At 34.5% G+C, this 24437-nt stretch overlaps 1 long non-coding RNA gene across 6 annotated transcripts in view; it reads right to left on the bottom strand.

Moving 5' to 3' along the window:
- Nucleotides 1–7650: 7650 nt before the first annotated feature.
- Nucleotides 7651–24437, bottom strand: part of LOC112655390 (uncharacterized) — a 122015-nt gene continuing 105228 nt past the window's right edge. For 3 of the 6 annotated variants that reach the window (XR_007412914.1, XR_007412912.1, XR_007412913.1), the window contains exons 7-8: nt 16115–16226; nt 14105–14850 (exon numbers count right to left, since the gene is read on the bottom strand). This is a non-coding gene — a long non-coding RNA (uncharacterized LOC112655390). Of the gene's footprint in view, nt 9443–14104; nt 14851–16114; nt 16227–24437 lie in introns of those variants that run through there. The other 3 variants (XR_007412915.1, XR_003133650.3, XR_003133649.3) reach the window with 3 other exon arrangements.

Raw genomic sequence — 24437 nt, 5'->3', positions numbered from 1 at the left:
TTCCAACAGTACTCTAATTGCATAGAAATCACTTATTAAAAATATATATGCCTGAGTTTTAGCCCAGACCCAATGGATAAGAATCACCACGAATGTGTCCCTGGCAAAATATTTTAATAAACTACTATGGTGATTCTGAAAAAAAAAAAAAAAAAAAAAAAAAAAAAAACTACTATGGTGATTCTGATATCCAGCCAATTTGAGAACCATTGTTTGAAATTACAGAATCTGGAACCATACCACAACCACTACCACCACCAAGGAAGGAAGGAAGGAAGGAAGGAAGAGAGAGAGAGAGAGAGGAAGAAAGTCCAACCTGAAAGTCATTCAAATTATTTCCATTTTGTACCATCAATAAGTCATAGCCACTAAACTTTTGAAGGCCAATTGCAATAGTTTGTCTCCAGATTTTTAATCCATGAATGTAATTAATAAGGTTAAACTGAAGTTAGTCTGTGTCATCATAAGAACATTTCAGGCCCAACAAATTCCATTTTATCTATTTTAAAAGACATACCTATTTGGAATACTGCTTAAGAGCTGCTTTCAGATGTTAAAATCAGATGACTGGGTTCATCAAGAGAGATAAACTTGTCACTCGAAAAAGAGTGTATTTAGTTACAGATAGAAACGAAAGCTATTCAGAGAAGAAAAGAAATTGGGAATGTCTACAATGAATTCAAGCACCAAGCAATTAATTTGACAGCATGTAGAGGGAAATTATCTAAATATTTGCATCTATCAGAGCTCTCCCCACCCTCCAAAAAAGGTACTGGCTATTTGTGTTTTGTAATTCACAGTGCAGTGAGGGCGTTTGGGACTATATCATTCAACTGGAATTTGTTGTGGCTATGCACCAAGAACTCTGATGTTTCTCACGTGTTATTTCATCCAACCCTTACAACAATCCTGTGAGTTAAGTATCCTGTCCATCCTACAGATGAGAAAATGAGGAATCAATGGTGTTTAGTTACTTATTCAAAGAGATACTGCTAAAAAGTAACAAAGGACCCCCATACAATTTTTTGGTGTTTTTTATGCTACAACAACATTGCTTCTTTTGCTATACATGTTAGCCTTTCCTAGGCTGCTCCCTCTTCTATAATTTGCCCTTCATTAATATTTTCTCTAGCATTTCGACAATCTCCTATTCCTTCTTTGATGCATCTTTTCATAACTGGTCATTCCCATTTTATCTTATTCCCAACCACCAAATACATGCAACATCCTTGGGATCTTAGAGTAATCTGAGGAACATATGAAGATAGACCAGGCTGGTTTGGAGAATCTTAAAGAAAATAAATCAGCTTCATGATGCCTGCTGGTATAATGAAAACAGGGAATGTGATGTTTAAAGTCAGTTCAGAAATGTAAACATGCACAAAATTTACATAAAAGTTAAGAGCCACTCTCTCATTCTGCAACATAATCCAGATTATACCTGCCTTCTAATTATCATGAAAACTACACACCATAATAAGAAATAAACTCTTTCAGGAAAGATAGGAAAAACAAGATTATGGAGGGAAAGATGGAAACACAGGTCTGAAAGTGAAAAGTCTTGCCCTCAAGGGCCATATTCAGATTTCTTGCTTATATTTTTTTCTTATAAACTCTTCATTTCTTTTCTCTGTGACTAACAGAGATTTGTGATTCATTAACATTGGAGGGAGAGGGCAGCCCGGGTGGCCCAGCGGTTTAGCACCACCTTCAGCCCAGGGCCTGATCCTGGAGTCCCGAGATTGAGCCCATGTCGGGCTCCTTGCATGGAGCCTGCTTCTCCCTCTGCCTGTGTCTCTGCCTCTCTCTCTGTGTGTCTCTCATGAATAAATAAATAAAATCTTAAAACAAACAAACATTGGAGGGAGAAACCTCACCTGAATGCAGATATTCCTGAAATACAAGTCTTCATGCTCTGGCCTCTCCATTGTCTAACAACCATAAAGGGAACATAAAATCAAGGCTGACATTCACCCTGTAAACAATGTCAGACCCCTAAGAATTATGTGCAGTTGGTTTCCATTTTGAGTGGTTAGTTGGTATAGTGGAGCTGTATGGTAATTAATTATTTTGACTATGACCTGTAATAATTGAAAAGAATCTAAAATTAACTATATAGAAAAATAGGATAATATTAAATGCCTTTATTAATTCATGAACAATTTAAACAATGAGATAGACATTAAGAACAAAACAAGTTTGAAATCTACACTATGAAATCTTTCCCATGCTATTTCTTTTTAAATTACATTTATGCATCATTCCTTTTAAGAATATAAAGGAAAAGGTATGCCTGGGTGGCTCAGTCCGTTAAGCATCTGACTCTTGATTTTGGCTCAGGTCATGATCTCAGGGTCCTGGAATCATGCCCTTCTTTGGCTCTGCACTTAGTGGGGAGTCTGCTTGAGATTCTCTCTCCCTCTCTGTCTGACCCTTCCCCCACTCAGGCATACAAGCTCACTCACATGTGCGTGCTCTCTCTAAATAAGTAAATAATCTCTAAAAAAAAAAAAGAAAAAAGAACACAGAGGAGGAATATGAACCTTACTTTTAGAAGAGAACGCAAATCCTGTCTCTGTGTTCTTGATATTTTAAAACTGTTTCCTCAAAAGCAAAGTTAGGATTATTATTTACTTTTCAAAGTTTTAATAAAGGCTGAATGAAATAAACCAAGATCCACCTAGTAGATGCAAGAGCAAATTTTAGCTATTGTACTTTTCTAACTACACTTTTTGGAAGATAAAGGGCTTTAAGGCTCATGCCCATCTCTATTTAGAACAGAATGACTTTGGATGTCTTGTTTATGTTGACCATAGTCCAAAGAAACAGAGCACAAAAGGCAGTCAGATAAATAGGCCTCCTCTTCCCCTACAAGGGGGTAAGCACTAGTTTGAACTATTTTTCCTTTGGTAATTTGAGCCCGAGAGTCAAAAATTAAGTCAAACATGTCAGAAATACTCTATTGTTTACTTTTGCCTTTTATGTGCCATTTGAAGGATGGAAACAGGCATTTTATACATTATCAAACTGGCACCACATACTTGCTCACATTACTGATTTGAGAAACAAGAATTCCTGAAAGGAAATCAATTTCAAACATGGGGCAATGTTAAATCTTGCCACAAAACAACAAATCTTCAGCTAGACATTTTACAGATCATCTTCTGTAGCATTAATTTATATCATACTGTATACAGCGATTTGACACCTGCATTTAGCACCAACCCTCAAAGCAAGACTTTATTTAAGATGCAGTACAAAGTAATAGCAATTAATTTACAGATATATTTGAATTTAATACTTATAAGGCTTATTTCCTACTAACATGATAGGATACCCTAAGCTCGTATGTACCTATATAGAGAATGCAAGGCTGAGTTTCCTCCTACCATATTATTTCTTCTATCACCCACTCTGCTGTTACCACTGCAATACACTGAATATTGCTGCATCCAATAACAACAACACAGTCCTCAGCTGTACCACCACTCTCAGTACTATCTCAATCTTAAGACTATCTCATTACTCTCATTATCTCATTAATACTAACTTGATACTATCTATATTATCACCACCATCTCCACTGCCTGTCTTTATTCTTTTTTTCAGCTTCCTTCAGAATTCCTTTGCCATTGATAAGTTTTGTAGAATTACATAATAACAGTGGTATCCATTTCTTACTATCTCATGAGTACCCCCACTATTTTTCTTAATTTCTAGAGCCTAGCTTAGATGTCATGCTTCATCCTCTCAAGCGACTTAGTGCATCTGTACCCAAGAAAATATTTTACAATAGAGCTATTTAAATGGCACATTAAATGGCACATTTAAATGGCACATTATTTATGATTTAAAAGTGATGTAGATTCTTATCCATTTTAGGTTTCAGTTGATTGCATGCCTTAGCATGAGGTTAGCAGTGAGGATGAAAATGCTTTTGCTACAATCATGTTTTCCCTGGTTAGAAATACAGGTGTTTGTTTTCTAGTTTTTTACAGTTACCTGATGCAGTGGGGGGAAGTTGAATCTATCATCATGTTCAAAAAAGAGATTATCCATGCCTGAGGTTTCAATCAAATGTATGAAAGCTTCTCCCCATCTGTGGGAGTGGAACTATAGTAAGCTTTTAGCGTTCTTCCTTCCCTATCATTATATGTTCCTCCTTTATAACCAACAGAAACTCAGTGTATTTTCAATGATTATGAATCTAGTTTTCACTTACTGAAAGACTTTCCACTTTAAAAACCTGGAACACTTCTATTAGCAAGGATCTGGTAACTTCAGGAATTCTATGTTGGGATTTAAGTCACTTTAGGAAGTGGCAACTAATAAAAATCTAATGATTTTGTTGGAGTTTGAACTGTTTTTTGTTTGTTTGTTTGTTTTGTTTTGTTTTTGTTTTATAGGGTCTATCTAATGAAGACAACACATACAAATTTAAAAAGAGGGATTTACGTCAGCTTTAAAAAAAAAATCTGTTGTAAACCTAGGTTGGAGAATGTATCTTGGATTTGAAGTCATCTTATTGGACTGTACATCACTGAGTTGAAAATAAAGATGCACAGAGCAAATGGCTAGTCTTAATCACAGGGAGAGAAAAGCAGAAGATATCCCCAGCCCACATCATTTCTCTCATTTCCAGGCCTGGTTCATTCAGGGGGGCTAGATGCTTGGATGTTCTTTAAACTGACTCTTGAGGGAAAATAACACACTCATCATTAAGATTATGGATTAAAGAGATAATTTCCCCTAGCAGAGGAGATAGACTATGAGTTAATCCTTACTGTTTTAAAAAAATATCCTTTGAGAGAATAGTGCCCAATACAAACACCTTTAAAAAAGGGAGCGAGCATCTCTTTTTTTTGTGGTCTCTCCTCCATGAGTATGTGGGAATAATGTCATGTACCACAGCATTCAAAAGCATACAACCTTGGTGCCTCTTCAGGTAGTCCTATGAGAAGACTGTAAAAACTGAAATGATGTTTACTATTTGTGAGACATCCTTCAAAGAAATCTTTAAATCCTTTTTAAAATCTTATCAGAATCAGTCTTCCTAGTGCTTAATATGACCCTGAAGATAAAAATGCCTGTCTTTTCACTCTGATTCAGTAAATTCCACCAATGTAAATATTCTAGATGAAGCTGAAAGATGATATTATTTCAATCATATTTAGAATCCTGAGAACTAGAGCTTGCTTTTCCTTTCTCATGGCCCTCTTTTATAACCAACCAAACTCTGTATATTTTCAATGACTTTGAATCTAAATATAGTTTTCAGTCATGAAAACTATATTTTCTTACTCCTCTATCTTTATTATATGACTTCCTAGATCATTACAGAAGAAAGTGTGAAAGAGAATGAAAACTACATGTGAGAGGCTACGATGGGCCAGACCTAGACATGACACTTACAACCTCCTTCATATTTTATTACCAGAACTCAGTTGCATGGTTGTAAGGAAGGCTCAGAAATATAGTCTGCATGTCAAGGGAAAAAGATAATAAGTTTGCTTGGAGATAACCTATCTCTGCTACAAGATGTCAGAAACAGATGGATAAATCGTAACTGACTTAGAAGACAAAAGGAAGCAGATACCCAACTCTGGCAGAAGGAAAGGGAGAAAACAAGACAGAGGAAGACTAAAGTGAGTTAAACTCCAGAACTTCAGAAAGTTTCAGGAATTGGAGACACTAAATACCTCTGAAACATAAATGTATGGCAGGTCTGAAAAGAGATCAGTATGTTTGCCTACATAGGCATTAGAACTCCCAAATACCTTCCAAGTGACTATCCACCCTCAACTCCATAAAAATAACAGAGTTTATTTCATGGATATATTTGTACATCTGAGAATAGAAAAGAGGTACCATACTGGAAATAATGTAATGTTTGAAAGTCATTTTACATAATGCTGAGGACTACTGTAGCCCCTTTGCCTTTATTAAGTTAAAAAAAAAAAAAAAAAAAACACTAGCAACTAGGAAATACCATGTCCACCTCCAGAGCAGCTGTATGGATATTACTTCTGGGCACAGGTTCCATATTAAGCACCTGTAGACATTCAATTATGAGAAGACATTAAAAATGCCCTTTTCTTATATAATTACTCTCTGGATAAGATTTGCTCATATGACGGGTGCTCTCATTCCAAATCTCCAATCATCTTTAATATGTTCTTTTCTGAACTCTGCACCATCAGCCAAGGATCAACATACATAGGAGATAACCGACCAATATAGAACAAAACTTAGAGAAGAACAAATGACCTTGGAAGAAAGACATTGCAGAGAGCAGAATAAACATTTTAAAAACACTCTAGAATATCCTAGAGAGAGAAAATAGAGAAAAGATAAAAAAGAACAGAAAAAGGAAAACTGAAAGAATGGAAAGAAATTTTAAAAAGTTAAAAAGTTGGTGGAAGAAATAATGACAAAGAGAAAAAGCAGGTGCCAAACAAGCTGATCAATGATGAATGCTCAGCATCACTTCCTCACTCTGGTTTGAACTTCAAGCCTACACATCCAGCTCTTCAGAAGGTCCTGATTAGGTTACTGGAACAGTTGTTAAGGAACTAGACCATGTATCAAAGTAAAACTACCTATATTAAGACTTTAATTTGTTTCCCCTTCCCTACATTATTCATGGTAGGTATATTCCTATTTCCTTCCCTATGTTCTATCTTCACTCTGACCTTGAGTTGCAATGTAGTATATAGTCCAAAGAGTATGGACTTAATAGTTGGAAATAAGAGTTTGTGTTGTGTAGCTACCACTTACTGAATGGGCAAACATGGTCAGTAACATAATTCTTTAAACCTTAGTTTTTCATCTGAACAACAGAATTGAACATGCCTATTTTGGATGATTAATAGAATTAAATGGTAGAAGGTATGTCATGCTGTCTAATGCAGAGACTAGCATAAAGCAAGACGTAAACAACATGGGGGTTGTTTTTCTTTCTCCATGATAAGAATGTTTATGAAATTTTGTGTCATAGCTATTGAAAGGGAGACCCAATGTTATCTAATTACAAAAATTGATGAGTCGAAGGGAAGCTTTTCTGCCATTTAACCAATTTCTTGCCATAAGAAAAAATAAACAGCTTTGACTGATTATTTTACCAATTGAGTTGCTCATTCTGTTGGCATTGTCTACTTGTACTCTAAAATAATTTGTAGCTAAATGAATTCAATCCCTTTTCCTTTTTGACTTTATGGTTAAAATACCTGATAAAACCCATAAACATAAAACCCCTATGATGGTTCAGAGAAGGCATAATTATTTGATTTCCAAGGGCAAGTCCATAGTTGTCATTATTCATATGTTAACGTCTCATATAGCATGTCTTTCTTTTGCATATAGGGAGGACAGAATGAAGTACACTCCTTTTATTTGTGAATAATGTTAAATTAGTAAGCATTATCTCTATGAATTACATGTCTAACAAACAAAGCTTTTCTTAGAAGTATAGTCAGTGAACAAGACAGTATTCCTGCTTTCATCTTGAATGGATGGAGTGCTATTATTCATAGCACTTTGCCCTATACACTCTGTGCCATAGAACAAATTGCTAGAATTTTGAAGAAAGCTGAAATGCAATTTTATTTCACTTTCTAATGCTTGTTTGAGAAACTCATTAAAGAAGACTGCAAGGTCATCAGTTCAAGCCCACAGATCACATGGGAGGCAGGATCTGGTTATTCCAGAAACCACCGCTCCTTCTACACTCAATAATCACTAACATAGAAATCAGAAAAAGGAATTCCCTTTCTGTAGCTAAATATATAATCAGACATCACATGTGTCAGGCAGAAGCTGAGGTTTTTAGCCAAATGCAGAGTCCAGAGAGAACATGGAAGGGTTGACTGCCTGCTCCTCCCAACTGCCAAGTGACCTGAGAGTGGGAGGGAGTCTTGGAACTCAGCTTAAATGAGATCACAACCCCTAATTATAAATAATAGATACAGCTGGCAAACTGAAACATCCAATTTTAATTAGATTCTTTGCAGCTATATGTCTTTGATGTGGTTTAGTTCAATAAATCACAATAGCTCTGTGTTTTTGTTGTTGTTTTCCCATCTTCTGGTGTGTGGGTTAAGCTTATATAACATATTTGATTGATAGCACAGGTTGGGGATAGGGAGGGAAATCAACCAAAGAGGTTTTTTGCTAGTTCTACCAGTGAGTTTAGGAAATTGATATATTCATTCTGTGGCTCAGTTTCCTCTCTATTAAGTTGTTGTAAAACTAGACTTCACTGTGCCCACTTTTTAGCAAAAAGCTCTGAACACTATTTCCTTCTTTATAACCTGGAAATAGGGTCTTTACTGAAAAACATAACATTAAAATAATTAAGTTCTTGAAACTGGAATAGAATATCAATGACCTATCATTTCAGGATGGTCAGATTATTTTAAAAATTCTTCATCTATTCATTAGTTATTTGATATATATTTGTTGGACATATAATCTATGCATGATACCAGGCTAAGTCCAGGGATTATAAGCCAAATTGATTGTATATAGTTTCTTGCTTTCATGGAGCTTATTATTCAATTGGAAAGATAGAAAATTAAACAAGCAAAGTTTCACCCATGGTGTGACAGAAGAGTTTAGGATGGACAGATAAGAAATTTTTTTAATTGAATGTATTTAGCCGTAAGTACTTACTGATAACTTCCATGGGAAAACTTCAATAGAGTGATGAGTGTGAGAATAGTTTGAAAAATAATTTAAAAGTGAGGAAATGGGGATCCCTGGGTGGTGCAGCGGTTTAGCGCCTGCCTTCAGCCCAGGGCGCGATCCTGGAGACCCGGGATGGAATCCCACGTCGGGCTCCCGGGGCATGGAGCCTGCTTCTCCCTCTGCCTGTGTCTCTGCTTCTCTCTCTCTATCTCTGTGTGACTATCATAAATAAATAAAAATTTTTAAAAAAAAGTGAGGAAATGGAAGTGTTTTCATGTCTTCTGCCCATTTCTTAACTGGATTATTAGTTTTTGAGGTGTTGAGTTTGATAAATTCTTTAGAGATTTTAGATACTAACCGTTCATCTCATATGTCATTTGCAAATATCTTCTTCCATTCCATCAGTTGCCCTTTAGTTTTGTTGATTGTTTCCTTCACAGTGCAGACGTTCTTTATCTTGATAAGGTTCTAATAGTTCATTTTTGCTTTTGTTTCCCTTGCCTCCAGAGAAATATCTAGTAAGAAGTTGCTCTAACCAAGGTCAAAGAGTTTGCTGCCTGTAAACTCTAGGATTTTGACGGTTTTTCTGTCTTACATTTATGTCTCTCATCCATTTTGAATTTACTTTTGTGTATAGTGTAAGAAAGTGGTCCAGTTTCATTCTTCTGCATGTTGTTTTCCAGCTTTCCCAGCACCATTTGTTGAAAAGACTGTCTTCTTTCCATTGGATATCCTTTCCTACTTTGTCAAAGGTTAGCTAAAACAAAAATAAAAACAAATATTTTTAAAGGTTTAGGTCTAAATGAAGAAAGGAGAAATGTGCTAACTAAAGTAGATAGCAGAGAATGCTTTGAGTTTGTAATTTTTTTATAAAGTACTTTTGAGGATGAACAACAAGAACATGATTAAAATTTTTCAAGTATTCTACAAGTTGGTATTACATAGGTAGTGAATGTTCATTTTAAAAAATGTAAATCTGCAAAAAGAATTATTTGTACAAGTCATCTACTTAAATTTAAATGCTGGTAATTTTGTTGTCTAATATTGCAGTTTTTAATACATATATACATAGGTAAACACATAAACATGTATGCATGATTAATTTTCATTAACATGAGTTATGTCATACATATTGTTGTGTAACATATTTTTAATGAAAAATGTATATTGAAAATCTGGCCACTCAATAAATGTACATTATCTTTAAAACTACATCATCTTGGGCAGCCCCGGTGGCACAGCGGTATAGCGCCACCTGCAGCCCGGGATGTGATCCTGGAGACCCGGTATCAATCCCAAGTCGGGCTCCCTGCATGGAGCCTGCTTCTCCCTCTGCCTGTGTCTCTGCCTCTCTGTGTGTGTGTGTCTCTCATGAATAAATAAATAAAATCTTTAAATAAAACAAAACTATATCATATTTTCTAATATAGTTGTCACAATCTATTTTATTATTCTATTAAACAATTAGGATCTCTTAAATCATCAAACAATGCAGTTGTGGAGTGTACATTGTGGTTCCACTGAGATAATTCACACTTGTTCAATTTTTTTCTTCAGGTCAAATTCCTGCAAGTATGTTCAGCTTTACACTAAAATTTTTGCACTGAATTTGAACACTTATTCTAAGACTTCCACAAGAGACGTATGCTGGAAAACCATAACAAAAGCAAATCCCAGATCCTGACTAATGAGTCAAGAAGGTTTAGGGAGGTGAATAGTGCCCCACTGAGTACATTTAGGCACTTGGAAGACTATTGCAGTCCTGTCTAGCAGAGTTGCCATGGCAGAAGAGAAATAGTCAAACAGCTAATTAAATAAGGTGCAGTAGAGAAAAGACTAAAAAGAAAGAGATCACTCAGTCAACGTGGCATTGATATTTGTAAAGTGACAACTGCAGAATCTCCTGTATGAGAAGCATTGGTTGGTGGTTTAAAATTTGTTTTGAACTAGTAGACTGACAGGCTACAGTTTACCAGGTTATATTTTAGTACTGTTAGCTTGGAAAAAGCTACATGATTGACCATCATGCTGCTTAAACTGAAATGAAGAGGGAGTGAAGGGAAACAACATAACAAAAATAGAACACATGCTTCTGAACTGCCAAGCATCACTTCCTAGTGTTTCATGGTAGACAATTATCATGAGTTTGCCTTCTCTCCACAGACGGGCATAACTAGCAAAGGATGTATTCTAGCAGTCATTCTAGAATACCTAAAGTATATACATGAAGTGAGAAAGTAATTTAATCAGAACAACAAGAGCAGTAGACACATAGGATAAGATTATTTTATACTTGATAGTATCCATTTATTTTAATTGTTGTAACCAATTAAAAGATCTTAAAAATAAAGATGCCATCCTGTTTTGCAAATGCATTTCCGAAGTACATTAATTCAGAATGGATGCAGAGGTAGCAAAGTACAAAGTATTATATAGCCGGGTTTTTGGAAGTCAGCATTTAGAAATGATATTAACACATAAAATGTTTAAATGGCTGTAAAATATCACAGAGTATAATTACTTATAAAGTATCAAGCAGGATTATACCACCTCATCTTTGCTTATAATTATTATAAAACCATTTACCTATGAAAACTGCATCCGTGTTGTATAGATTTTTAAAAATTTATGGAACTGGGAGATAGTCTGAGAGTTTTGATGTTATACGCTGTAAGATTGCTTTACTCTCTATTTGGCCAAGAAGAAAAAGCAGGTTAGTATTTTGTGTTTTATGTTGAGTTTAAAAAAAAAAAAAATTATATCTAATTTTTTTCTACTTATTGATGCAGAAGAAAAATACCACAGTAGTGTGATTACTTGAATCTTCATAAAAACTGCAGGATGGGGGTGCCTGGATGGTTCAGTTGGTTGTCTTGATTTCAGATCAGGTCATGATCTTAGGGTTGTGGGACTGAGCCCCACATCGGGCTCCATGCTCAAGTGGGGAGTCCGTTTGAGATTCTCTCTCTCTCTCTCTCTCTCTCCCTTTGCCCCTCCCTCCAAACATGCTCCCTCTCTCTAAAATAGATAAATAAATCTTTTAGAAAACACCTTATTATAATCTTTATTATAATTAAAAATTATATAATTTGTATAATTATATTTAACTATAATTATTATGTAATATATAATTACATATATATATAATTATAACATGAATACTGGTGAGGGCCTTAGATTGGAATTTTCATTTGTATAACTTTTCATTTGTATAACATGTGGGTTTAAAACCTTGACAAAGGTCAAAGAAACAATGTAAAAGTGGAACTAGTTTTACACTTCTTATTCTATAATTGAGGTGTTTCTGTTTTTAAATGACTGTCATTCTACAAAGTTCTTTTCCAGTTTGTTTATGTCTTTTCTATAGATAATTAAAATTAGTTCTCATTACATGGGGTGCCTCTCTTTTTTATTACATACATTTTAGCAGGTAAAGCCTGGCAACTCTTTATGTTCTCTGCTTTAAATTAAAAAAATAATTTTGACAGGTTTATTATAAATTAAATAGAAATTTAGCTTTTTATCTAATTATGATAGACTGGATACATACATAATTAGTATTTCTCTTCTTAAATATTACTGCTAAATTTTAATTGTAGTAACATCACTCAACAAGAGATTTGCCCTCTTAGCAAATTTTTAAGTATATGCTAAATTATTGACTAAATACAGTGTTGTACAGGGATCTAGAGCTTATTCATCTTGCTTTTCTGAAACTTAATACATGTTGGTCAGTAACTCCTTATCTTTCCCTAATCCTAGCCTCTGGCAACTACCATTCCAGTCTTTGATTCTATGAATTTGACTTAGGTTCCTCATAAAAGTGACAGGCTTATTTCACTTAACATGATGTCTCCAAGTTTCATTCATTTTGTTGCATATTGAAGAATTGGTTCTTCTGAACCCTGAATTGTATTCCACTGTATGCATATACCACATTTTCTTTATTCATCTGCCATTTATGTATTTCCACATCATGGCTGTCAGGAATCATGCTGCAATAAACATAAGAGTGCCAATATATCTTCAAGATAATGATTTCAATTATTTTATTTTTTTTAAGTTTTATTTATTTATTTTAGTAATCTCTACACCCAACATAGGGCTTGAACTCACAACTCCAAGATCAGGAGTCACATGCTCTTCCAACTAAGCCAGCCCCTGATTTCAATTCTTTTAGATAAATACCCAGAAGTGAAATTCCTGAATCATATTTTAGTTCTATTTTTAACCTTTCAAGGACCTTTCATTCTGATTTCCAGAGTAGCTGCATGATTTTGCATTTCCACCAACTGTGAGTACGTGTTCCAATTTCTTCATATACATACCAACTTTTGTCTTTTATTTCTTTGATAATAATCATCCTAGGGGTGCCTGAGTGACTCAGCCTCTGACTTTTGGTTTCTGCTCCGGCTTTGGTTCCAGGGTCATGGGATGGAACCCCACATTGGGCTCTGTGCTCCACATGGAGTCTGCTTGGGATTTTCTCTCCCTCTCCCTCTGCCCCTTATGTTCTCTCTCTCTTTCTAAAATAAAGAAATCTTTAGGGACACCTGGGTGGCTCAGCGGTTGTGTCTGCCTTGGGCTCAGGGTGTGATCCTGCATCGGGCTCACTGCAGGGAGCCTGCTTCTCCCTCTGCCTGCCTGTGTCTCTGCCTCTCTCTGTGTGTCTCTCATGAATAAATAAAATCTTTTAAAAAATAAATAAAATAAATCTTTAAAAAATAGCCATCTTGACAGGTGTGAGGTGATTTTCTGATTTTGATTTGAATTTCCCTGATAGCAGTGTCTAGTGTATTTTTTTAACATATCTGTTTGCTACTGGTGTGTTTTCTTTGAAGAATGTCTATTCCAGTTCTTAGCCCATTTTTAAATTGGTTTATTAGGTTTCATTATTTTCTGTTATTTTTTAGTTTTTGGCTATTGAGTTGCAAGAATTCCTTACATATTTTGGAGCTTAGCTTCTTATCAAATACATGATATGCAAGTATTTTCTCGCATTTTGTAAGTTGCCTTACACTCTGTTGATTGGTTCTTTGGGACATACAGATGCTTTTTAGTTTGATGTAGTCCCACTTGTTCTTTTTGTTTGTTTTTAACACCTATATTTCTGGTGTGAAATTCATGAAATCATTGCCAAGTCCAAAGTCCTGAATTTTTCCCCTATGCTTTCCTCTAATAGTTTTATGATTTCAAGTCTTATATTTAAGAATTTGACCGATTTTTAGTTAATTTTTTGTATATGGTGTAAGATAAGGGTCTGGTTTCATTCTTTAGCAGGTCAATGTCCAATTTTACCAACATCGTTTTGATGCCAGTAAGGCTGAGTCCAAGCACAAGGGGGCCCTGCAGGACCAGCCAAGAGGGTCCCTGGCTGTGCGCAGATTAGAAATCAAATGTAAGCCATCAGGAAGTATAAGCAGAGTTTATTGAAAGCTTATTTAGACAGGTACAATGTCTGGGAAACTCAGAAAGGAAAGAAGCAAGTCTTGGCTTTGTTCAGGGTCTGGATGCTTTTATTGAGGATTGTGGCCTGGTGTATGTGTCCTCTCAGGCATCCAGAAACTGATTAGAACAAAAACAAGGGTCCAAGTGTTAATCCTTGGAGCCAGGGAGTCTTGGCTTCAAGAAGTCTAGCTCTGGTGGTATGGAATACACTTTGTCTGATCATTCTCACCTGGTCCTACCTTAGATGTTATCTATTCTAAAGAAATCATTACCTCCTTTTCCCTTACAAGGAGGACATATTCTATCTACATTCTGAAGCATGTATAAAGTGGGGTGCAGGTCCTAGCAAGAATAGAAGCAGGAAAAGTAGCAAAACAGGTTTTTACAGAGTCTTTCAGTTTCCCTGTCTCAATTTGTCAAAGAGGCTCTCTATTCCCCATTGTGTATTTTTGACACACTTGTTGAAGATCAGATGATCATCTATGTGTACATTTATTTCTGGACTCTCTGTACTGTTCTATTGATCTATGAGTATGTCTTTATATCAGTACCATACTGTTTTGATTATTGTAGATTTGTAATATATTTTGATATCAGGAAAAACAACTTCTCCAGTTTTGTTTTTCTTTTTCAAGATTGATTTGTCTGTTTTTAGTCTTTTGTGGCACTTATGAATTGTAGAATTGTTTTTTGTTGTTGTTGCTCTATCTCTGTTCTCTGTGAAAAAGAAAAGGACATTAGAATTTGGTAGAGATTACATTAAATCTTTTTTTTTTTTGAGATTACATTAAATCTATAGATAACTTTGGTAGTATGGATATTTTAACAATATTATGTCTTCCAATCCATGAACACAGGATATCTTTTTACTTGATTTTGTCTTCTTACATTTCCTTCATCAATGTTTTGTAGTTCTCAATACCCAAATCTTCCACCTTCTTCCTATTCATATGGTGCAATGCCTGTGACAAAATCTCTACTGAGAGATTGTTTTGAATCTCTCCTCTATTTGGTGAGTCTGGTTTTGCATTTTCCTAGGGTGTGGGAGAGTTTCAATTTGTTTCTGTGTCCTCACAAAGAATTTATCCAAGAGTTTTTGCTGAATTGGTGTGTTTATGAGAGGAAGGGCTACTTCTTCCTCCAACTTGCTAATGTGACTCACTTCTTTTGAAGGTTTAATTCATATTCTTTAAATAAGTATAGTAAATGCCACAAACTACATACACCTCTTTGGAATTCACAATATAATGCTTGCTTATTAAAAGATCAGCAATAACTCCTGTTTACCAAATGCTGACTAGGTGGTGCCAGACACTGTATTAGCTTACTTTAAAGGTCTAATCCTAACAACTTGCAAAACTTATGTCTACTTTGTTGGTCAGGAAACTAATAGGTGAAGTAATTTCCTAAATTCACCTAAATAATCAAAAGATATTGGAAATACTGGAATTCACAAATGTCTAACACCAATGCCTATACCCTTTCTCAATGTATTTTAATATATGAAAAATAATACATAATTTTGTATATATTCATACTCAGTTTGATTCAGGACCTCTAAATCAAATTATGTAATAAAAGTAGGCTATTTATTTATTTATTTAGAGAATTGAGATGCATGCCAAAATTAGGATGTGTGATTTGACTGTATCTACCTAGAGTGAATAGTGCCTATGGCTTTGTTAGCCTTTTGTATTCTTCTTTGCAGTTCTTTTACTTTATCTGTAAATTTACGAGTGTCCAGAGCTAGGTTCGGGTCAGAATCCTCTTGAGGTCTAGGATGGTGTCTGCTTATCAATGTGTTCTCCATGCCAAGAAATGAATGGCTGGACAGAGTATATGCCTTCAAGGGGCGTTGACTAAAGATGTGAAGAGTCAACCTTGAGAACTGATTTATCAGTCCCCCCTGTTTTCACCCATATCAATGCTGAAGTAGAACTAAAACCTTTCACAGTTAATATAAAAAAAAAAATCCACTTACTCCAAAAGCTGTACCTAGTGGTCTTGAGCTTATGGACATTTCTATTCAAGGTAGAGAAGACTTGCACAAAAAAGCAAACTCAGTTCCAAACAGCATTGTCCATCTTTGTTCTCTGAAAAGATAATAATAATGCTTTAAAAACTAATCCTCTCTCTGATTCTTCACCATCTCACTGGCTGTCCAGTCAAACTCTGTCTAAATGTTTCCTTAAGCTTATCATGTCCTTTTTACAACATATAAATTTTAACTTACAGTTATAATTGAAAACATTCTATTGAAGAGCTGTTTTTTAATCATAAAGGAAAAGTGCTTTCTTAACACTATTTATCTCAGTTTGAATAAAAAAATTTTGTTCTTATCCATTATCAAAATAAAAATTTTGAGTTAATATTTACCTCCCTCTATATTCTACAGGAATAAATAGGCATACATTTCATATCAAGAAGTTGAGACATACATCCTTTGGACAATTTAACCCACAGCATTTATATAGCTATAAAGGGACTACAGTGCATTTTTATATCCCATAGTAGTACTTAAAGAGAATAAAAAATGTAAACTGTAAGATGATATGCTTATTTTAAAAGTATTCTCTGATCTCGTACCATTGCATAATGGTGTATAAAAACATGCTACAATTTTGAAGTCAGAAGACATGGAGTATAGTATAAAAAATTATATTAATCATTAAAATCTACTTATCATTTCTTTTAAAATCTTTATACTTCAGTCATCTTGAGAGTTTCTTTAGATAGACTTTTGAAAACACTCTAAGGTAAACTATGCAGCATATCAGAGTATCTTTTGTTAACTTGTGCTATTGGAAGAAAAGGCCCCATGGCTTTTGCAATCATACACCCAAGTAATTTTAGGCTCAATGATTTTATTATCATTACCACCATTTTTTCCGGTGGTTTATCTGCAACTACCAAAGCACGAATGAATCCAAAAAGTGGAACATTTCTCTATTACGTTGTTCTCTACTTTTTTAAGCAACCATCTCCTTTAAAGCCATGAGAAATGTGACAAGATAGCTACTTTGGGGTATATATTTACAGATTTATCTATTTTCTCTAATCACCACAAATACATCTTCATTTTATCTGCTTTAGGTCTGCAATTTTACAATAGTAACTAGAGTTGATTTTCTATAAAAATGTATGACTTATAGCTAAGGACCAATTTAATTCAATAAACATTTTAGTGATTCTATTTGCCAAGTATTTTCTTAAACTCAGAGAACATAGAGGCAGACAGGACAGAGGCCATGCCTTCAGGAAGCTTACAGTTTGAAGACAGAGATGGTTTTATGATATGTGATGAGAGAGCTATGCACATAGCCCTAAGGGATCACAATAAAGAGAACCAATCTCATAATAAGGGAGACAGGATTAAAAGTACATTTATCTTGATAAGCACTTAATAATACATAGAGTTGCTGAATTACTATATTGTACACCTGAAACAAATATTATAGTATAGCAGCACTGGGAAAAAAAGAATAAGGGGAACAGAAAAGTTATGTATGGAGTTTGATATTTAAGCTAAGCCTTAAAGGGTGAATAGGGGTATACCATGTAAATCTATGTAAGGTGTTGTAAGAAATAGTATAGAATAGTAAGTGCAAAAACAAAACTTTGTGAATTTTTGTGGCATGTGTGTGACACTTCAAGAAGTACAAATAGTTCTGAATGACTGCAGATTACAGCACAAATTAGGGAAGCAGTAAGAAATTAGAATGGAGAGATAGGATCACTTATGAGGGAATATTTTTGGCTAAAATGAGTACCTGTGTCACCTCATGAGTTGATTTTGAGCATAGCATATAGCCAACCTTATTCTTAAAATCCCAAAAATTGCTCAGAAAGTGTGGTATATTTGGCTTTTATCCATCCAACCCTGGTCAGCAATGTGTTGATATAAATGACTGAGACAGATGATGAGCATTAGGCATACTCTGATTATTTGTCTTCCTTTTCCTCTTATATCCTTTTTCTCTTTTATCAAAATTAAAATTATTTAATTTGTAAATGGATATATGATACAACTCCATCCTAATTTGAAATGTATCTCAAAGGGTAGGAAGTTATTGAGAGATATAAAGTAAGATAATGTGCACCAATTTTTTTTTTTTTTTTTTGGAAAGATCATTTTAGCAAAGTTTGAACAGGATAGAACTAGAGGCAGGACCCTGATTAGAAAAGTAATACAACTGCCCAGTTAAGATAAAACAAGAGAGAGTTACCTAGCTGGCTCAGTTGGTAGAGCATGTGACTTTTGATCTTGGGTTCACAAGTTCAAGCCCCACATTGGGGACAGAGCTTACTTAAATAAAAAAAAAAAAGAAAAAAAAAAGAATGAAACAAGAGAGAAAAGTAAGCTGATGTAGAATTTGTAGGAATGTAGAGGAGAACACGAATATCAGCTATAGTAAGATGGCAGAATAAATATTCCTATGTTTCTGATTGGATTTGGATGTTAAATCAAATTTGGAAATCTAAGATAATATTCCAATTTCTCACACAGATAATGGCCACAACACTTAAGGACTGTTAGCAGATGCATTAATTATGCTCTCTTAGCCTGGGGTCTCCTAGAATGCAAATTCTGAGGAAACATTTGCAGGATAATATTTTAGCAGAGGAAACTAGTGTAGCAAGAGTAGGGATAAAGGGAAGTCAAAGAAGGAAAACAAACATAAGGACATGAGCTTCTTGATGGCCCCAGTTCTCAAGCAAATGCAACCATAGCTCAGTTTTTCAGTCACTCTGGTTTCTAAAACATATTATACGGTATCACTGTATGTCAAAGCCTTTGATGTGTGGAGGAGGGAGATTGACTACTTTGTCTGCTGGGTTATTTTCTTTTCCTATCTTTCATTATTCAAAGACTGAGGCATCAGAACAAAACAAAATATATGGAATGTGGCTAAAGCAGTGTTAGACGGGGAACGAGTAGCTGCAAGTAACTATGGTTAACTTCTATGAAGAAGAAGAAGAAGAAGAAGAAGAAGAAGAAGAAGAAGAAGAAGAAGAAGAAGAAGAAGAAGCCAAAAAATCAAGAGAAAAGTAAACCTGAAATAAGCAGAAAGAAATGATAACAAAACAAAAATACATGAAATAGAAAAATTGAAAAAGATCAACAAAACCAGAGGTTTGTCCTTTGAAAATATCAACAAAATTGACACACTGGTAGCAAAAAAGGAGGGGGAGGGAATCAAAATTAGGAATGGAAAAGGGGAAATGATCAGCTACCTTACAAAAATACCATAAGCAAGTGGGACTTAACCCAGAAATTCAAGGTTGTTTTAATATCTGAAAATCAATTAATGTAATATACCCTATTAATAGAATGCAGGACCTAATCTGATTTTTATCAAAACACTTAACAACATTCAACAGTCTTTCATAATAAAAAAAGCACTCAACAATCTTAGTTTTAAGATTAGGAGTTAACTTTTGCAACCTGGTAAGAGCATCTATAAAAAACCAATAGCTAAGATTATAGTGAATAAGAATTTGATGCTCTCCTGCTAAGATCAGGAACAAGATGACGATGAATGATCTTGCTACTTTTATACAATATTGTACTAGTGGTTCTAGAAAAGCCAAGCAGGCAAGAAAAATAGAAAGCATCTATATTGGAAAGAAAGGAACAAATAATAGAAGATCATAAGGAATCCACCAAAAAAATTTGACTTCAGCTGGGTTGCAGGATATAAAACCAATATTGAAAAGTCAATTGCATTTCTACATATTAACAAAGACAATCTGAAAATGGAATACAGAAAACTATTTTATTTTTAGGGCATCAATAAATAGTACTTACTAATAAGTTTAACAAATGCAGTGCAAGATTTGTAAAAAGTAAACTACAAACCATTATTGAAAGAAATTAAAGAAGAGCTAAATAAGTGGAACAATATTCTATGTCATTAAATGGAAAACTTAATATTGTTGAGTTGGCAGTACTCCCCAAATTATCTATAAATTCAACATGCCCATTAAAATACCAGCTACATTTCTTCTTTTCTTTCTTTTTTTCTTTTCTTCCCCCCCCCCCTTTTTTTTTAGAAATTATCAAGCTGATTCTAAAGTTTGTATGGAAAATAAAGGACTCAGAATAGCCAAACAATGCTCAAAAAATTATAATAAAGGACTCATACATTCTGATTTCAAAAATTACTACAAAGCTACTCTAATCAAGACAGTGTGGTTCAATCATAAAGAGAGATATACAGATCAATGAACTGAAAAGTTAAGGTCCAGAAATAAACCTTTACATCTATGGTCAATTAGATTTGATAAGGATATCAAAAAAAATTCAGTAGAGAGTGAGTATCTCACTGTAAAACTCTTCTAAGAAAACATAGGGTCAATAATTTTTACCTTGGGGCACCTGGGTGGCTTAGTCAGTTACGTGTCTGCCTTCGACTCAGGTATTGATCCCAGGATTGAGCTCGACATCAGGCTCTCTACCCAGTGGAAAGCTTGCTTCTCCCTTTCTCTCTGCTTATCCCTCTCTGCCACACACACATCGCTTGTGCTCTCTCTCTCGCTCTCTCACTCTGTCAAATAAATAAAATCTTTAGGAAAACAAAATAATCTTTACCTTGGATTTAGAAATGGTTAGGTAGATATGTCACCAAAAACGTAAGTAACGAAAGTATACATAGACAGACTTCATTAAAATTTAAAAAAAAAAACAAAACAAGCAACTGTTCATAAACAATAGCATCCGAACAATGAAAATCCTACCCACAGGATAAGATAAAATATTTGCAAATCATATCCAGTAAGCGAATTGTATCCAGAATATGTAAATCACTCTTACACTTCAATAATATAAAGACAAGTGATTGAATTTTAAAATGAGCAAAGAATAGCATAGACATTTCTTCAAGGAAGATATACAAAGACCAACGAATGTTTGAAAAGATGCTCAAGGTCATTAATCATTTGGGAATGTAAACAAAAACCACAGTAATTCACACTTACTAGGACAGTTATAATAACAAATAAAAAAAACAATAATAAGTGTTGGTGAACATATAGAGAAATTGGAACTTAAATATATTGCTGGTGAGGAAGTAAAATGGTGCAGCCAGTTTGGAAGGAGTTTGATAAGTTCCTCAAAAAGTTTTTAACCTTTTTTAAAAAAAGATTTTATCTATTGATTTGAGACACAGAGAGAGAGACCATGAGCTGGAGTAGGAGGGGGCAAAGGGAGAGGAAGAAGCAGACCCCCTGCTGAGCAGGAAGCATCACACAGGACTCCATCCCAGGACTCTGGGATCATGTCTTGGGCTGAAGGCAGATGCTTAACCAACTGAACCATCCGGATGCTCCTTAAACTTTTTTTAAACACCATTGTCATATTACCTATTAATTTTACTCTAAATTATACATCCAAGAAAAATGAAAATATCAGTCCACACAAAAATCCATACATGAACAGTCACAGCAGTATTATTTCTAATAACCAAAAAATGCAAACAACCCAAATGTCCATCAAATGATGATTGAGTAAACCACATGTGATCTATCCAAACAATGAAATATTATTTGATTTTTAAAAAAGGAAGTACTAATACTTGATACAACACTGATGAGTCTTGAAAATATTATGCTAAGTTAAAGTAACACAAAGATAAAATATTATGATTCCTTTGATATAAAATGTCCAGAATAGATGAGTCTATACTGAGAAGTATTAGATGAGTGGTTGACTTGGGCTGGAGGGTAGAAGTAAAATGAGGAATGACAAAATGTCTTGGGTTTCTGTTTTCTTTTTTAAAGATTTTATTTATTTATTCATGACAGACACAGAGGGAAAGACACAAACACAGGCAAGGGAGAAACAGGCTCCCTGTGGGGAGCCTGATGCAGGACTTGATCCCAGGACTCTGGGATCACAACCTGAGCGGAAGGCAGACACTCAACCACTGAGCCACCCAGGTGTCCCATGTCTTGGGTTTCTTTTGGGAGTGATGAAAATATTCTAAAATTATTGTGGTGATTCTAGAACAACCCAGCAAACACATTAAAAAGCACTAAATTGTACATTTTAAATTAGTGAATTTATGGTATTTGAATATATCTCAAGGCTGATTTTAAAAATCAAGTCATTAAGTTGCAGAGAGATGTCCAAATAACATAAAATTATGTCTAAAATTTGAGTCAAAATCCACAGAGAGGTATGTAATTGGTTAAACAAGATTAGCCGTAGGTTGATAATTGTTGAAGCTGGTCAGAAGTATCTGAGAGTTCATCATTCTATTCTTTCAAGTTTTGTCTATGCTCTAAATTTTCAATAAAACCAATTAAGAAAATAATTTTCCCAACCATTATTTGAAGATCTTGCCCCATGTGCTGAGAAACATTGCCCTATAAGAATGATCCTTATATATTGTGAAATATACCATCAATTGTGTCAAATTAACAATCGGCAGAGATTAAGCACACTGGATATATTAAATAAAAGTCCTAGAGAAATGGGACAATTTATTCCCTCGGTAGCAGAATGATCATTAGGTGGCCTCTTTGAAAATTGGTCACTTTCTAATTAGAATATAGTATTGAGCTTTTAAATTTCAACTCTTTGTTGGAATTCTTTCATTTTTAGGGAATGAATGACTCATTCTGACAAACTGTAAAATAAAAGAAAAATTTTAATCTATCTTCCTCAAAATTAAAAAAAAAAAATCTATTATCTTCCTCCTTAAAGGATTCCTACAGTCCCCTCTAGGAAAAAAAAAAAAAAAACAAAAAAAAAACCCTTAGTGAGGAACTCAAGTCCTATCTGTTAATTATAATTAAGATAAAAGCAGGAAACTCTTTTTTTGTCACTTATGATCTGCCACACAAATCTGGCCATCCCTCCTTCAGGGAGCTAAGGCCAGACCAGGGCAAGAGTTAGTATTACCAGGGATGGCAAATGCTTGGTATCCATGTAGCAATTCCTGCCTCATAGATTAAGGCAAACATTGCTAATGCATTTCAGAACTCTTTCCTCCTGAGCCTTGAAATTATTCTCCAAAGAAGTGACCCAGAGAAAACACCACCAGTCTGAATGTATGTGAGTTGAAACTTACTTCTTTTCTGGGTTTTGTGTTGATGCAGTATTAAGGATAGAGTTAAGAGAAGGTTAGGATTTAGCTTTATCTTGAGAGTAAATGTTAATCTAGTATGAGAGGCTTTAACGAGGCTTAGCATTAATATTAGGGTTTTAAATAAGATTAGCACTAGCACTAGGGTTCCTTTTAGATGGTATAATTATAAATGAGGCTAGAGTTATGTCTTACAACTTTTTGCTTAATATTAGAAAGGATGAAGTTAGAATTGGGTATATTTTATTGTAAGAGCCAGAGTCAGATGAATATCTTGAAAATATTGTAAGACCTTCCAAATCTGACCTATTTCTTCTCTTAAGATTTGTCTTCAGACTGTATTTTGAAAGAATAGTAATGAAAGAGCTAAAACAACTCTTAAGTGATTCTGATAACTGAGCTCCTAAATTAGTAGGATTTTATTTTGTAGATTACACAATTCAGATTTTATGAGTTAATTTTAATATTTGCTTAACAACATTTGTTAGACTAGCTAAGAAAGTCATTGCAAAATGTTTCAAATATATTTTAATAACCATTTCAAAAAAAATAAAAACTCAAATCAAGGTGATCAAACCACTAATAAAATGAAAAACATAAGAAAACTGATCAGCATATATAGTGAAATAGTCAAACTGAATAGACATTTCTGCATTAGAGTGCATATGTTAGTTTCAACCACAATGTAAAATTTATATTCTGTGAACATGACAGCAACATATCACACATGCATTGCTGCTCAATTCCACCTACCTAACCCAATTTATCATTCTTGTTTCAAAATAGAAAGCAGGCAGTGCTTTATAGGTATTAGGAGCCATGCCAAACAGGATGAAATTTTAAATCCCTTTAAGAAATTTCTCATTTTAAACTGTAAAAAAAGAAACTCTTATTGACACGATGCCATTGAGTAAGTGTAGCTTGCTTGCTTGCTTGCTAATTCTCTACCTATATCCTTCCATTTTTCTGAAAGGATTTGAAACAAGGAAAGTAAATGTAATTAATTATAAAAAATAACAAAAATATTTTTTAAAACAGATGATGAGAAAGTAAAAGTAAAATATGTAAGTTAGGACCAGAGGAACAAATAGTAATAAAGAATTCAGGTCATTAGATTATTACATTTATCTGGGTGGCGCAGCGGTTTGGCGCCTGCCTTTGGCCCAGGGCGCGATCCTGGAGACCTAGGATCGAATCCCACATCAGGCTCCCGGT

Source organism: Canis lupus, chromosome 9 (assembly GCF_003254725.2).
Source record: "Canis lupus dingo isolate Sandy chromosome 9, ASM325472v2, whole genome shotgun sequence".
In the NCBI taxonomy this organism is placed as follows: Eukaryota; Metazoa; Chordata; class Mammalia; order Carnivora; family Canidae; genus Canis; species Canis lupus.
Note: the sequence above shows the minus strand (reverse complement) of the source record. Positions and strands in the feature narration are given on the sequence as shown.